We start from the raw sequence: 15397 nt of genomic DNA on the forward strand, positions 1-15397 counted from the left end.
TAGGGTTAGTTTTCCTTTCCAGGAAAAAGAAAATATTTGTAAGGAAATTTTCTGAGGGTGTCCCCAGCAGTAACTAGGGAAAGCTTGCCTTGGCCAACAAATATTATTATGTGGTCCTTGCCATAATCCTAGTGGCATAGCTTGATAACTCTGGCCATCGAGAGGAAACAATTAACTTCCTTTGTTCTGATTTCTCGCTTTTTCAAGTAATATTTTGCATATAATTTGGCTTCCTGGGTATACTCAACTATAATAAGACAATTTGCTAATAACTGAATGTAAGTATCTGGTTACTTTCATAATTGTGTTGTTCTCTGTAAATAAGAATAGCATCCTTTTTTATTTAAAGTTGTTTTAAAGTTGTTGCTGTGTTTGGTTCTTGGGAGATGTCAACTCCTGTTCTGATTTCCTCTGGGTGTACCAATAGTAAAAATCTCAGACTACCCAAGTTGAAATGAAATGAGACGATGGCCCAATGGCCTTCCTGTCTATGGGGGCCTTGTCAAGCAGCCAACCGATCTCTCTTGAGAGACAATTGACTTCACTGCCATATGTTCCATCCTCATTGCAATGCCGATCACCCTAAGTATGGGATGTTCTGACTCATCCTGTGTTTGGTCATTGGGTGACCATAAATCAATACCCTTTTCTGTTACTTTTTCTCACAGATTGAACAGCAAATGCATTGAGACCCTACTACCCTGTTGAGCACAGCAGAGTATTTTAAAATGAAATAAGAATTCCCAATCTTCAAAATGTTTATAGTGTAGAAGTGATAAAACAAGTATGCAATAGTACTAGACAAGACTATTCTAAGGATTTTACAAGAGATACAGAAAATGACTGTGGTGTTCACAGGAGACAGAAATCACCTCCAATTGAGGAGAAAGGCTTAATGGTATAAAAGAACTTTGACGAAGTGACTGCTAAAGCGACAATTTCAAAACCCAAATTTTTAAAAAAAACTCTTTCTTCTTTCTAACACACATGCTTAAAACCCTTTGGAGGCTTCCCACTGTTTGGGAACAAACACTAAAATATTTAACACACTTTAACACACCTGTATCTCTAATTTGACCTTGTCCTGGGCTGTTCTTTGCTCTATGCTCTCTAGCTGCCCTGGCCTTCCTGTAGCTCCTGGCATAAGACACAGCAGTTCTCACTGTCTGAAACTTATTCCATCCAGCATCTCATCTGTATTTCCTACTTCGTGTTTACAAATCCTCTTGATTTCAGTTCAAAATTTAACTCATCAGGAAAAAATCTGCTTGTTGTATTGAACATGAAATCTGCTTGTTAAATGCTCTCATGTGCCACTTAACTTTTCTTCCCAACGTTTGTGTTGTGTTGTGCTGTTTCGCGGTTCTAATTATACTCAAACCTGTTAGATTATTTGGTTATAGTCTGAACCCAAATACTTGAGAGCATAATTTCAAAGAGGAAGAGGCCCTCTGCATGGTGGCTTTTTTTTTTTTTTTTTTGGCACTGCTTAACATCTTGCATAGTGCCACTCATCACCTGACACATGGTAAGCAGACAATAACTATTTGTTGAACGGATGAGGAAGGCATGAAAAGAAAAAGCAATCTCACATTGAGAGCACAGAGAAAACCCAAGCACAGAGGTGAAAGAGCTGCCCAAGCTCAAAAACACAAAAAGTGATATTTCAGTGGCAGGTAGTCTATTACCAAACTGCAGGATATGTGGTAAGGGGTTAATGACTCAGAAAAGGGACTAATGCCCCACTAAAGCAATCCCATTGTTGTCACTGACCAGAGTCTCCACAGTAAGATCATTTATTGTTTATCAAGTGGAAGAAAAGTATGACAAAGCCTAATCATCTAGAAAAAAAATAGTGTCTTAAAAATATTTGTTCATTGGTTGCATGACATGTAATTAAGATCAGTTACCAGTGAAAAACCAAAAGCGTTCATATAACTGAACAGAGCACCCTGAGTGTGTGTTGGCATTATAAAGTTGCTATGAACATTCTTGTATGAATCTTTGTGGATATATATTTATCTTAATATTGGGTAAATACACAGAAAATGAATGTGACATTGGTAGATATTCATTTAACTTTATAAGATACTACACAGCTATTTTCCAATGTTTGTAACATTTCACTCTTTCACTAGCAATGTCAGTTCTAGTTGATCCACATTCTCACCAACACTTGATATTTTCATTGTTTTAATTTTAGCCATTCTAGTAAGTATGTAGTGGTATTGCACTTTGGTTTCAGTTTTAACTTTCCTGATTAACAATGTTAAGCACTTTGTATGTCTTATTGGTCATTTGTATATTTTCCTTTATAAAGTATCTTTTCAATCTTTTGCAAATTTTAAAATAGATTCTTTTATAATGAGTGATTTGTAGGACTTCTTTATTCTAGATGCAAGTTATTTGTCTGATACATGTTTTGCAAACATTTTCTCCTGGTCTGTGACTTGCTTATTAATTTTCTTAGTGGTAACTCTTGATGAGCTGAAGTTTTTAATTTTAAGGAAGTTCAGTTTTTTTTTTTAATGGTTAGTGCTTTTGTCTCCTAAGAAGTGTTTGCCAAACTCAAGTTGGTAAAGAATGTCTCCTTTTTTCCCATGGATATGTTAACATTTTAGCTTTTTCTTTTAGGTTTACAATATAAATTTAATTAATTTTTGTGTGAAATAGAGGTTTAAGTCAATTTTTTTCAATAGATATCTAGTTGTTCCAGCACCACTTATTCAGAAGAAAGGCTTTCGTTCTTCTGTTGAATAGTTTCAATGCCTGTGTTAAAAAGTCAATGTGAGTCTATTTCTGGAATTTCTATACTTTTCCTTTGACCGATTTGTGTATCATTATGCTAATACTATTGACTATTATAGCTTTACAGTATGTCTTTAAATTAAATAGTGTCAGTTCTTTAATCTTACTCTCCTTTTCAAGACTAGGTTTTCTAGATATTTTCTATTTTCACATGTATTTTGAAATCAGATTGCCGGTTTCTAAAACAAAACAAACTTTTAAAAGCCTTCTGGGTTTTGACTGGGGCTGTCTTAAGTCCATGGGTCAATTTGGGAAAAAAATAACATTTTAACAATACTGAGTTTTCTGATTCATAGGTATGGTATATCTCTCTGTTAGCTCAAGTGTCCTTGAATTTTTCGTCAGCAATGATTTGTAGTTTTCAGCGAGAAGTTCTTGCACATATTTTATTAAATTTATCCCTAAGAATTTTATGTTTCATGATTTCTAATGCTATTTAGATATGGTAGTTTCTACATTTTCTTTTTAAATATTTTTCTTCATTTACTGGTTATAAGTAATACTGAGGTTTTAAATTTTATTTTCTAATTGTGCATTGCCAAAATAATTTAGGAAATCAACTGATTTTGTTTTGACCTCTTGGTAACCTGTAACATTGCTAAATCCACTTAATGTTTCTAATAGCTTTGTAGATTTTTATGAATTTTCTACATAAACAATTACATGTAAACAGAGAGAGTTTTAGTTTTCTCTTTCCAATCTTAATGCTTTGTATTTTTTTCCTTGTTATGTTGGCTAAGACCTCAAGAAAAATGTTAAATAGGACTAGGGAGAGTGAATATTATGCTTGTTCCCAATCTCCTTGAGAGAAAGCAGTGTCAGTCTTTTACCATCAAGTATAATTTTAGCTATAGATTTTGTACAAATAACTTTTATGAGTCGACTCCTAGTTTGTTAAGGTTCTAAAAATCGTGAATAAGTTTTGAATTTCTTCAAATGCTATTTCTGCATCTACTGAGATGATCATTTTCCCTTTTTATTGTGTTTATGTAGTTAAAATTAATAATTAGTTGATTTTTAAATGTTGAAACAACTTTGCCTTTCTGTACAAAACTTCACTGCGTTATGATATATTTTCTTTTTCATACATTGCTGGATTTAAATTCCTTATATTTAGTCAGGGTTCTTTTGTGCCTATGTTCATAAGAGCTAATTGTATGTGGAAAAAAAAATTTGTATTGTTCTTACCAGTGTTAAGATTATCTTAGTCTCATAAAATGAATTGGAAAGTGTTCTCTTTTTCTCCTGCTCTATTTCCTGGGAGGAAACAAAGTATAGAATTAGTCTTATCTCTTCTTTAATTGCTTGTGGGATTCCTCAGAGATTGGCCTAAAAATGTGTTTGAGGGAAAGCTATTAATTACAAATTCAAACAAATATGGGGCTATTAGATTTTTTAACTTTTGTATCTGTTTTGGCAATTTGTGTTTTCCCTCCAAAGAGGTTTTGCATTTCATCTGAATTGCCCAGTTTTTTGGCATAAGGTTTTAATAGTATTACCTTATTATATACTTAATGTCTTCAGTTTCCTTACTCTTACCCACACTATTCCTAATAGTAATATTTGTTTTCCTCTTTTATTCTTGGTCAGTCTAGTTATGAGTTTTCCAATTTTATTAATCTTTTCAAAGAATCAGCATTGGCTTTGCTGATTATTCTAGTATTTGCTTATTTGTATTTCATTGATTCCACTTATATGTTTATTATTTTATGTTTTATGTATTAGCATTTAATTTAGTCTTTGTTTTCTAGCTAAAGTTGAAGTTTAGAACTTCTCTTCTTCTGATAGAGAGCTGTAAGTTTTCCTTAAGCACTACTTTAGCAGTATCACACAAATTTTGACCTGTTGTGTTTTCATTATCATACAGTTCAAAATATTTCTTAATTATTCTTATGTTTTCTTTTGGGATATATAGATGTTTAGAAATGTATTGCTCAATTTCCAAATATTTTGAATTTTCCCAATAACTTTGTGTTGATTGATTATTAATATTTAATTTTATTTTATTTTATNGCATAAGGTTTTTAATAGTATTACCTTATTATATACTTAATGTCTTCAGTTTCCTTACTCTTACCCACACTATTCCTAATAGTAATATTTGTTTTCCTCTTTTATTCTTGGTCAGTCTAGTTATGAGTTTTCCAATTTTATTAATCTTTTCAAAGAATCAGCATTGGCTTTGCTGATTATTCTAGTATTTGCTTATTTGTATTTCATTGATTCCACTTATATGTTTATTATTTTATGTTTTATGTATTAGCATTTAATTTAGTCTTTGTTTTCTAGCTAAAGTTGAAGTTTAGAACTTCTCTTCTTCTGATAGAGAGCTGTAAGTTTTTCCTTAAGCACTACTTTAGCAGTATCACACAAATTTTGACCTGTTGTGTTTTCATTATCATACAGTTCAAAATATTTCTTAATTATTCTTATGTTTTCTTTTGGGATATATAGATGTTTAGAAATGTATTGCTCAATTTCCAAATATTTTGAATTTTTCCCAATAACTTTGTGTTGATTGATTATTAATTTTATTTTATTTTATTTTATTTTATTTATTTATTTTTTTTTTGAGACGGAGTCTCGCTCTGTCGCCCGGGCTGGAGTGCAGTGGCCGGATCTCAGCTCACTGCAAGCTCCGCCTCCCGGGTTTACGCCATTCTCCTGCCTCAGCCTCCCGAGTAGCTGGGACTACAGGCGCCCGCCACCTCGCCCGGCTAGTTTTTTGTATTTTTTAGTAGAGACGGGGTTTCACGGTGTTAGCCAGGATGGTCTCGATCTCCTGACCTCATGATCCGCCCGTCTCGGCCTCCCAAAGTGCTGGGATTACAGGCTTGAGCTACCGCGCCCGGCCTTTAATTTTATTTTTTGTGGTCTGGAAGCAAACTCTGCATGACTCTAATACAGTTACACTTAGAGAGACTTTTTCTGTTGTCCAGCGTATGATCTATCTTAATGTATACTTTATGTGCACTTTGAAAGAATGTGTATTGTCAAAGAACTGAGTATATAATATCCCATAAATGTCAATTAGATTCAATTGTTTTTTATATTCTTCCTGATCTTTCAGTTTACTTACTCTATTGATTACTGATAGAGGAATGTTTAAAATATCAATAATAATTGTCAATTTGTCAATATTTTCCGTCTGTTTTTTTCTTCATGTAATTTAAAACTTTATTATTTGGTGCATATGAAAGAGGATTGTTATGACTTCTTGATGACTTGGCTCTTTAGTATCATGAAATGTACACTTTTATCCTTTCATCTATTTATCATAACTTCTTAAACAATGTTATTTACCAATCCCAGGATCTGTGTCATCAGTGAGATTCTTACTTTTGTCTGTTATTTTTCATAATTACATGTTATATTTCCTTGTGTCTTCTCATATATAGTAGTGTTTTATTATCTGCAGGGAGTCTGTGGATGCTGTTATCAAGTGTCTGGGTTTTCTTATCTTCCCATGAAGATCATTGAGCTTTGCACTAATAGGCAGTTAAATTAATGGAGGATCAGCTTGATCCCACTGAGACTTGCTGTAAGGCTGTAAGACTTTATTTAGTTGTGTCTAGCATACCCTTCAGTGTAATCTCCCTTCTCAAACTTATTCTCTCTGGACGGCGATTGAATATCGAGGATATTTAGAAAGTTCTCTCCATTGTGGATGGTTGGAATTCTAATTTTTCCCCACACCATATCATCTCCAGAATCAATATTCCACTCACAGTCACCCGGTAGCTGTTTTGCTCTAGTCCTTGTAAAATCTTGCCCTGTATATACTAGAAAATGGTATTTGGCCAAAACTGCATATGGGGTCCCCATGAAGATTTCTGATATTCCTTCTCTGAACATCTTTCCACCCTTTAGTACTTTCCTCACAAATTCCAGCTATTTCATAAACCCTGAACACCACTTTCTAATATTATATATGAATTTACTTTGTGTGTTTCTCAAATCATCATCATAATTATCATCATTACTTTCTCTCTTCTTTAAATTTGCTTATCAATCTTCCACTTCTCGAATTTTTTCAAGGTTTAGGTCTATTTGTTTCTGTCCATACTTATTCAGGGACACTAACCTTCTAGGGATTTACGTCATTAGGAGCCTTTTGCTACTTTTTGCAGACAATCTAACTTGCTTTCAAATTATCCTGGTCTATACAGTTTCTACAAGTTCCAAAGGCAACAGATTTGTGGATTTTCCCCCTCTCTTTTCTGTCTTTTTCCCTTGCTATGAAAGAAGAATTTACCTGTAAAAGGTGCTGTTAATATTGGCTGCATGCTCCCAGCTACTTTCAATGTTTTGACTGAGCGCCATACACTTTTTGGATGACTGCTTTAACTTAAAATAATGCACAAATTAAATATACACTATTTTGCTGGAAGATTTTCCACAGATTAACCCATAAATTGGAAGTGAAAATCAGTATCAAAAGATCCAGAACACTTGCAAAGTATTGAGATGATACGGTATTTTCAGACTGACATCTTATGTTATAAATGTGCAGACAATGTCCCTTGCTTTGGAAAACTACTGGTTTCTATAATCTCTTATATTGTGAGAATAGGATCTGCCTATTCATTGGCTTTTTCATTTATATCAACTCTTTCATTAGCATTTATTTAGCTCATGTTCTGTGTCTGGCACTGGATTGGGACACAATAACTTCTTTTAAATGAGAGAATTAACCAAGGGGGGGAAAAAAAGAAGAAAAGAGTCTCAGTAGGTTGCAAAAGGTGATTTCCCTTGAGTATATGACTAATTATTTTAGTTAGTTAATGTGAGTTTGAGTGGAACACAAAGGACATAATAGGAGAGGGAACAAATCTCTTCTAGCTACTGAGCTGAAGCCATAGAAAATGGGGAAAATGACACACAAATTAGTACCCAGTGATTTGATCTTGAGTGCACTTTGTCCTGGTTATTTTGATCTTCATTTGCTCTCTGCAGTAGTAAATTTGTACATTATGTCAAAAGTAAACATATATGTATATAGAAAATTAAATTACTCTTTCATTGAATCTAAAAAGAGTTAATCTCAAATATACCATGATTTTATGTGTCACTGTGAAAAAATGTAGTCAGTTAAATTATACCACTACATCAGTTCTGAAATGGATCCCAATTTTAGATATATGATCCTTTTTTACGAAAGTTTATCTTAGAGTTGGTGAAGGGTATTAAGTATAATAAATATATCATAATATATCATAATTAATTTATATTAATTATATCATAATATCATATATCATATATCATTATATCATAATAAATTTATCCTGGACAGCTATGGAAGTCTTCAATTATATAAGAGGACTCAGAGTGAATATTAAAGGTAAAAATAAACAACATAAATTTACATTGACAATACAAACTACCTACAACAAAACCACAAAATTTGAATGGGGAGACTTGGTAGATTTGTGGCTTCCAAAGAATGTTCAAAAAGGCAAAAGCTATAAAATGTAAAAGTGGATATAAAAAACAAATTGATTCATCAAATAGAAACTTTAATGTGAAATGTTTATAGAAAGTAGTTGATATCTGATAAATATTTTTGAGTAAAAAAGGAGGCAGACAAAAGATATTATGCCTATGCAAAATATATCTAAAACAAGTTACATTATTTACAGAATTATATAGTGTCCAATATTTTATTATCAATACACTCTCAATCTTCTCAGTGATAGTCAAAACCATAGATGCTGTTAACTTAAAAAGTTAAAATCAATTTACAAACATTCTGATAGTTTTATCAAAGGGTATTGTATTTCTTGCTTTAATAGTTCTTTCATCTTTAGTATAACTACATTTTGTGGAATCTTCACATTTGCAAATATTCACTTGCACAGTAATATGTGAATTCAAGTCATTCTTACCTGATAGGTCCTCAACAGATAACATCTAGGTTCTCTGTATCCTTGATGCAGCTAGGACCTGGTGAATGTCAAGATACCAGTTTAGCTTGAATCCAGTTTTTGAAAAGATGTTTCCTATCTCTCCTACCCCTTTCCCACTCCACTAGAGAGAATATAAAATAATCTAATTTCCCACAAAATTTAAATCATATGGATACAAAGTGCTGACAATTTCAAAGTCAGGGTAAAAAGTAAACTTACGTAAGCTGTTTAGTGAGAGAAATATGACATGAGTGGGAAGGTGATGACAAAAATTTGTAAATATATGCATAGCTTAGATTTAAGCTCTTTAAGAAGAGAAATCATACTTTGCACATTTTAAATTACTGGGCCATGAAACTGGAAAGACTCTAGAGAATATAATATACAACTACCTCTTAAATGCATATATTGAAAACGGAATCCAATTCTCTGACTTCAGTTCAGCACTTCCCTCACAAGGCTAAGCATTAACTAGATTTTTGTTTTAAAAAGATATTTGTCATTTTATTGCCTCGATGACCACCCCAACTGAGTGTTTAAATGGCTCATACCCCAACATGCTAAGGAGAAATAAAACCATGTCAATACACTGGAAAAAGCATACCTAATCATTATAAACTTTCTATATCAACTTCCTCATAAAAAATAAATGAAACTAAAAAAATTAAAGAACTTATTTAAAGTTCTTTTCAAAATAGCACACTTGTTTTCTCTATTTTAAAAAAATTATTTTAATTTTGTGGGTACATACTAGGTGTATCCTTAGGAGGTACATGAAATGTTTTGATGCAGGCATTCAGTGCATACTAATCACATCAGGGTAATTGGGGTATCCATCACCTCAAGCATGTATCTTTTCTTTGTATTACAAACAATCTATTTATACTGTTTTAGTTATTTTAAAATGTACAATAAGTTATCGTTGACTGTAGTCACTCTGTTGTGCTGTCATATACTATGTCTTTTTTTATTCTAAGCATATTTGTGTACCCATTAACCATCCCCACTTCTCTCCTCGCACCCCCACTTCTCTTCCCAGGCTCTGGTAACCATCATTCTTACTTGCTATCTTCATGAGTTGTATTGTTTTAATTTTTAGCTTTCACAATGTCAGGATGAAAAGTAACTTTAAGTAATCTTAAGTGAGAACATGCGAAGTTTGTCTTTCTGTACCTGACTTATTTCACTTAACATAACGACCTCCAGTGTCACCCATGTTGGTGCAAATGACAGGATCTCATTTCTTTATGGCTAAAGAGTACTCCATTATGTATATGTACCACCTTTTCTTTATTCTTAAAACTTAGGTTGCTTTGCATCCTTTTTTCTAAGAGAAAATAAATTTATTGTTACACTGACCTGCAGAAACTATTGACAGAGAAACAAGTAAAATGTATATACAAAAATTCCTGTCTACCAGGAAAAATAGGGCACAGAAAAGTATGCAAAGGTCTTCTTTACAAACAAGATTATCAAAATAACAAATACTTTTATGGAATATTAACTTTGATAAGTGTAGAGAAGTAAAAAGAGAACATATTTTGTTGAGTTCATTTACCATTTCACATATGGGCTAACCCTTTTGTTTATATGTGCTACGAATATTTTTAATTTCTATGCTTGATTACTTTTTGTACTTTTCGTGTCTCTTTTTTTCTATCACCCATAGGTCATTATTTGTCCAACTGTAAAACATTTTGGCCAGGTGCAGTGGCTCACACCTGTAATCCCAGCACTTTGGGAGGCCGAGGTGGGCTGATCACAAGGCCAAGAGTTCGAGACCAGTCTGGCCAACATGGTGAAACCCCATCTCTACTAAAAATACAAAAAATTAGCTGGATGTGGGGGTGTGTGCCTGTAATCCTAGCTACTTGGGAGGCTGAGGCAGGAGAATCACGTAAACCCAGGAGGTGGAGGTTGCAGTGAGCCGACACTCCAGCCTGGGCAGCAGTGTGAGACTCCATCTCAAAAAAACAAACGAAAAACATTTTATGTTTATTTTGTTTATATCATTCTTCTACCACCAAAGACACTGACCTTGTCTGTTTACTGTATGTTCCAAGTAGGAGGACAATTACACCCATATTCTAAGAGCTCTGTAGATTTAGAAAAAGTGGTGTTTCCCAGCAACCCTTGAGAAATAGCAGCTGAGAGGTCCTGAAAATAAATTGAGTGAAATTAAAGCACCTGTAAGTCATTTGGCACAGGTAGGCAACTGTCACTTTAGCTTTTCCTTTCTTAGTTAATGGACTTGGTTACATAATGCATTAGAATTCCAAGTGATACTGTTTGGTCTTTTGAAATTTAAACTTCCAAAACTTAAGATAGTGATGAAAGGCAAATGGCACCTTGGCTGACTTCTCAACTTTTTAGTGTGGAGTATGGTGTCTTGTGATGAGAACAGACAAACAAAGACCTTTAATCAAGACTGGCTTTAACTGCAGTTCAGTGTGACGATGTGCAATAAAGGCATGAGAGCCCCAACCTCACACTCAGTGACACTCTTGTTTCTTTGGTGTTTGTGGAGTTAGGATGTTCTGGGAAGAGCAAAGTATTGTTTATTTTACTTTCGTAACTTATACAAGTCAGCCCTCTTGTCTTGGCCTCCAGTTTTATGAGCATAAAAAAAATTCAACAATTGCTAACAAATAAAATGAAGCAAAGAATTAGTTTTCTGAGTCAAGAAATTCTTAATTGTTATGACCATTACTATAAAATCTGAAACAATAAAGAGTCCCTTTTAGAGGCTGAGTATCCTTTTACACGACCCACTGTTACAGACCAGGAGTGGGGATGAATTTTATAGGGTAGTCCCATGCACTCCTAAAGGCTTACTTCCAAAAGCAAACATTCATTTTGGGCTATACACAGCCTAGCCTATTTCCCAGACTCCTGAGCAGAATCGGGCCCCACTGGTCTAAAGGAAACAAATAAATATTCATTTTATCAATACAGAAGCAGAGCATGGCCAGGAACATGTATTATTCTATAAAAGTCCATGTAAAGACAACTTCAGCAAAATCTTTTGAAAACATTTAGATGAGAAGCTGAAACTTTTTATGCCTAATTCGTGGCATCGTTTAGTCTTGGAGAAGAAATTTTTACATGTGTGTCATTCCCATCTCCCACTATCAGAGCAGATACTTCTATAAGTTCTTTTCTTTTCTTTTTTTCTTTCTTTTTTTTTTTTTTTTTTTGAGATGGAGATTCACTCTTGTCGTCCAGGCTGGAGTGCAATGGCCGCAATCTCAGCTCACTGCCACCTCCGCCTCCTGGGTTCAAGCAATTCTCCTGCCCCAGCCTCCCGAGTAGCTGGGATTACAGGCGCCTACCACCACGCCTGGCTAATTATTTGTATTTTTAGTAGACACGGGGTTTTGCCATGTTGGACAGACTGGTCTGGAACTCCTGACCTCAGGTGATCCACCCGCCTCTGCCTCCTAAAGTGCTGAGATTACAAGCGTGAGTCACCGCTCCCAGCCAGATATTTCTATCAGTTATTTTCTACAGAGCTTTTCCCGCAGCCAATTCTGATAAACCAGAGCGTTATGCAAATTAAATTCTACGGACCATCTCTGGTCAAGTCCAATATAGTTGATGTTAAAATTGTATGTCCTTGGGACCAAATTAACATAAATTTACTGAATATTTAATTACTAAAGTATTTAGTAGGGCTACATGGGATCACAATGATGCATATGATGTGGTGTGTACCCTGGAGGAACTTTTAATCGAGGACGGGAAAGACATACGCTATCATCCTAAGTGTTAAGTAACAATTGGGCAAGATGGCCCAGAGGGTCAGATAGGGATTCTGGATTGAGAGGAAAGGGCTAGAAGATGTAAAAAGTTTAAGGAGACAAAGAGCAACAGTCAGAGAGTTTGACTAAGGAGGGGAGGAGTAGAGAAGTAAGACATGATCCAGAGTGGAAGAGATAGGAGAATTGCTAGGAGGGGCTGCAGGCGTAGTGGTCACTGATCCTGAGGAGCAGATGTTTACTCTCTGCTCCATTCTATGTTGCCTACTGGGTCTAGGTGACTCCTTGCCACGGTCAGAAAGCTGGGTTCTGATTTTGGAGTCATAGATGCTTCAGTGATTCTATAAAGCTTACTAATCCTCAGGAATATGTTTGGATTGTTTGCAGCTATATGTGTTTTTATGGAGAACAAACAGTAAAATCAACCCCTTTCTTGTACATTCAGTTTTATAAGATTGAAGAACACAAAAGCATTTTTCTAAGACTGAATTAGGTACTAGACATAAAAATGTACCTTTGTAAAATGCACCATATACAAAAACCACAAATACTTTTGCACCAACCTAATAATTATTTATTGCATAGCTTTTGTGTGAGTGGTTTTTTTGAACTCACACAAACTAAGCATTCTTACTATGCATTTATAAGAGGAAATTAATGGTCCTTTCTAAAATTTATAGAAAATGACTTTTGCCATGGGACTTTTCATGAAACATCATTTAATTAAACATCATTTAATATGTTTACTCTAGTACATTCACTATGTATCATAAAAGATTCACTTATTAATGCAGCATAGACTGCCTTGTTTCTGTTATAGGGATTTAATTTACTGAAAGTAACCATGTTAATTTATAATAATTCCAAATAACTAAAATTATCTATTATTATATCAAAAGGATATTAATTATATGAATGTGCCAAAATAATGTCTATATTATTTGAACATAACTTGTCATAATCCCTGTTTTCTGATTGATATCTTCAATTAATCTATTTTTCCAGAAAGGCACAATGTCAAATTGTATGCAACTGGATATAATCTTCAGAAGTGCTTACTTGGATCATTCTCTGCTTGAAAGGAAATTTCTCCCAATGCAACCAAAGTTGCCTGTTTATTTAGTTTTAAAATACTTAAAACATAAAACACCGGATGACCTGAAAAAACATTCGGACAGATTTCCTACAGGGAGCTCAGAGCTTAAATACAGTTACCAGGGTTGCAGATGGTCAGTCTATATGAAAAAGTCTATCAAATTACTGATTTCTTCCTCAGACAGATGGCAAAGGGACCTGGCAGAAGCTCAATTTTCAGGTTGTGGATGCACGCGTGTGTGTGTGTGTGTGTGTGTGTGTGTGTGTGTGTGTAATTGTTGAAGAATGAACGTCTTTTACTCTGCAAGACAAAAATAATTGCATATGTTACCTAGACCCTATTTGTCAGTATAACACTGAAGATTAATCCTTGAGCTTTGAAGATATGCAGGAAAGGAATACTTTACCTTACAAGAAGAAAATTGTAAGGCTGCTGTTTTACCTAAACTCTGGTCTAACTTTCTTATTAAAACTCAAAATAAAACAACAGTGAGCACCTGAAAGAGTTGCAGGTTGATTTGATTGGTAAGAAATTTTGGAATTTAATATGAATTTTTACTCTTTGAAAACTGGAGACTTGGTTTTTTCATTAGTGATGGGTAGTTTAGAATTCTAAAATAATGTTAATTTACAACTTTCCACTTATAAGAATCAAAATGTTATTTTTTATAACTACTTGTTCCTTGCCTTTAAAAAACAATACAATTCTTTATTCAATTTGAGCTCACCTCTTCTGAAAAAGAAATTAAAGACTCTTAAGGAATTGTTCATAGCAGAGCAGCACTATACTTAATAGCGCTCCTTTGCTGTATCTGTGCAGGATACAATAGTTTCATTAGCTCTTTGAGCTCGTAAAGCTTCTTGAAAATCTCCATGTCAAAACAACTGGTTTTCTCCTAAAATTATTCTGTCATCTGACAAATCTCAATCATTTATTATGAGAACAGTTAAAGATGAATGATTTTTTCACCTGTTTCTTATGATCTAGGACATGGCAAGTCAGCAAGCAAATTTCCAGTCTAATTTCTGGTGGAATCTGTCCCAGGGAACAAGAAATTTTGAGAAGAACATGAGTTGGACATTGCTTAGGGCTAGATGTGAGTAAACCATCTATCTCCTCAGAAAATGGAAGACAGCCACTCATTTGACAGCGAAGGCTCGGTCAACTGACAGGGCAGACAATTGACAGAGCCGGAAAAGTGCATCTGGTGCATTATTAAGTATCAGGATGATGAACAGAGCTCATAATTAAGCTTGTACTTAACAGCTCATTGCCTTGAGTAATAATACCGAAGACTTTCCAAAAGTATCCTCCTTTCTTTTCTCTCATTGTTCTCACAAATAAATGTAACAATGTCAGAGTTGTCATCACCAGGAAAATTTGTCAGCCCTTTTCTTAATTAAAACTTTCTCTCTAGCCTTCACATTAGAATTTTTATCTTTATCATTTAAAAAAATTTTTAAATCACTCTTTGGAAAAAAAACACCATATAAATCCCCAAATAACATATGTCAGCACAATTAGATGTTGTCAGGCAACTACTTAATTTATGTATGTCTATACACAAGAAAAAAGAAAATTCTTAAAGTCACCTCATATGAATACTGTATTTTGATGGATAGAAACACTAAAATAAATCATTCAACAGAAATGACATAATATGGTGTTCTGTAAAATCTGTATTACATTATCAGAATATCTTTGCATAAAGACTGAGTTCTTTCTAGTGGAGATAGAAGGGAAAGCGGGTATTAGCAAATAATTAGAAATAATGTTTTCACAAAACTAATATGTCCTAGTTTTATAAAATAAAAGTAAGATTTGAGTTA

The 15397-nt window shown here is 34.0% G+C and overlaps 1 long non-coding RNA gene across 1 annotated transcript in view; it reads left to right on the plus strand.

The window, feature by feature from the left end:
- The window catches only part of LOC108520037 (uncharacterized), a 47570-nt gene extending 32694 nt beyond the window's left edge, over nucleotides 1–14876 (plus strand). Inside the window, exon 5 of the long non-coding RNA XR_001882812.1 lies at nucleotides 14556–14876. This is a non-coding gene — a long non-coding RNA (uncharacterized LOC108520037). The remainder of the gene's footprint in view (nucleotides 1–14555) is intronic.
- The last annotated feature ends 521 nt before the right edge of the window (nucleotides 14877–15397 follow it).

Source organism: Rhinopithecus bieti, unplaced genomic scaffold (assembly GCF_001698545.2).
Source record: "Rhinopithecus bieti isolate Rb0 unplaced genomic scaffold, ASM169854v2 scaffold_48387, whole genome shotgun sequence".
NCBI lineage: Eukaryota > Metazoa > Chordata > Mammalia > Primates > Cercopithecidae > Rhinopithecus > Rhinopithecus bieti.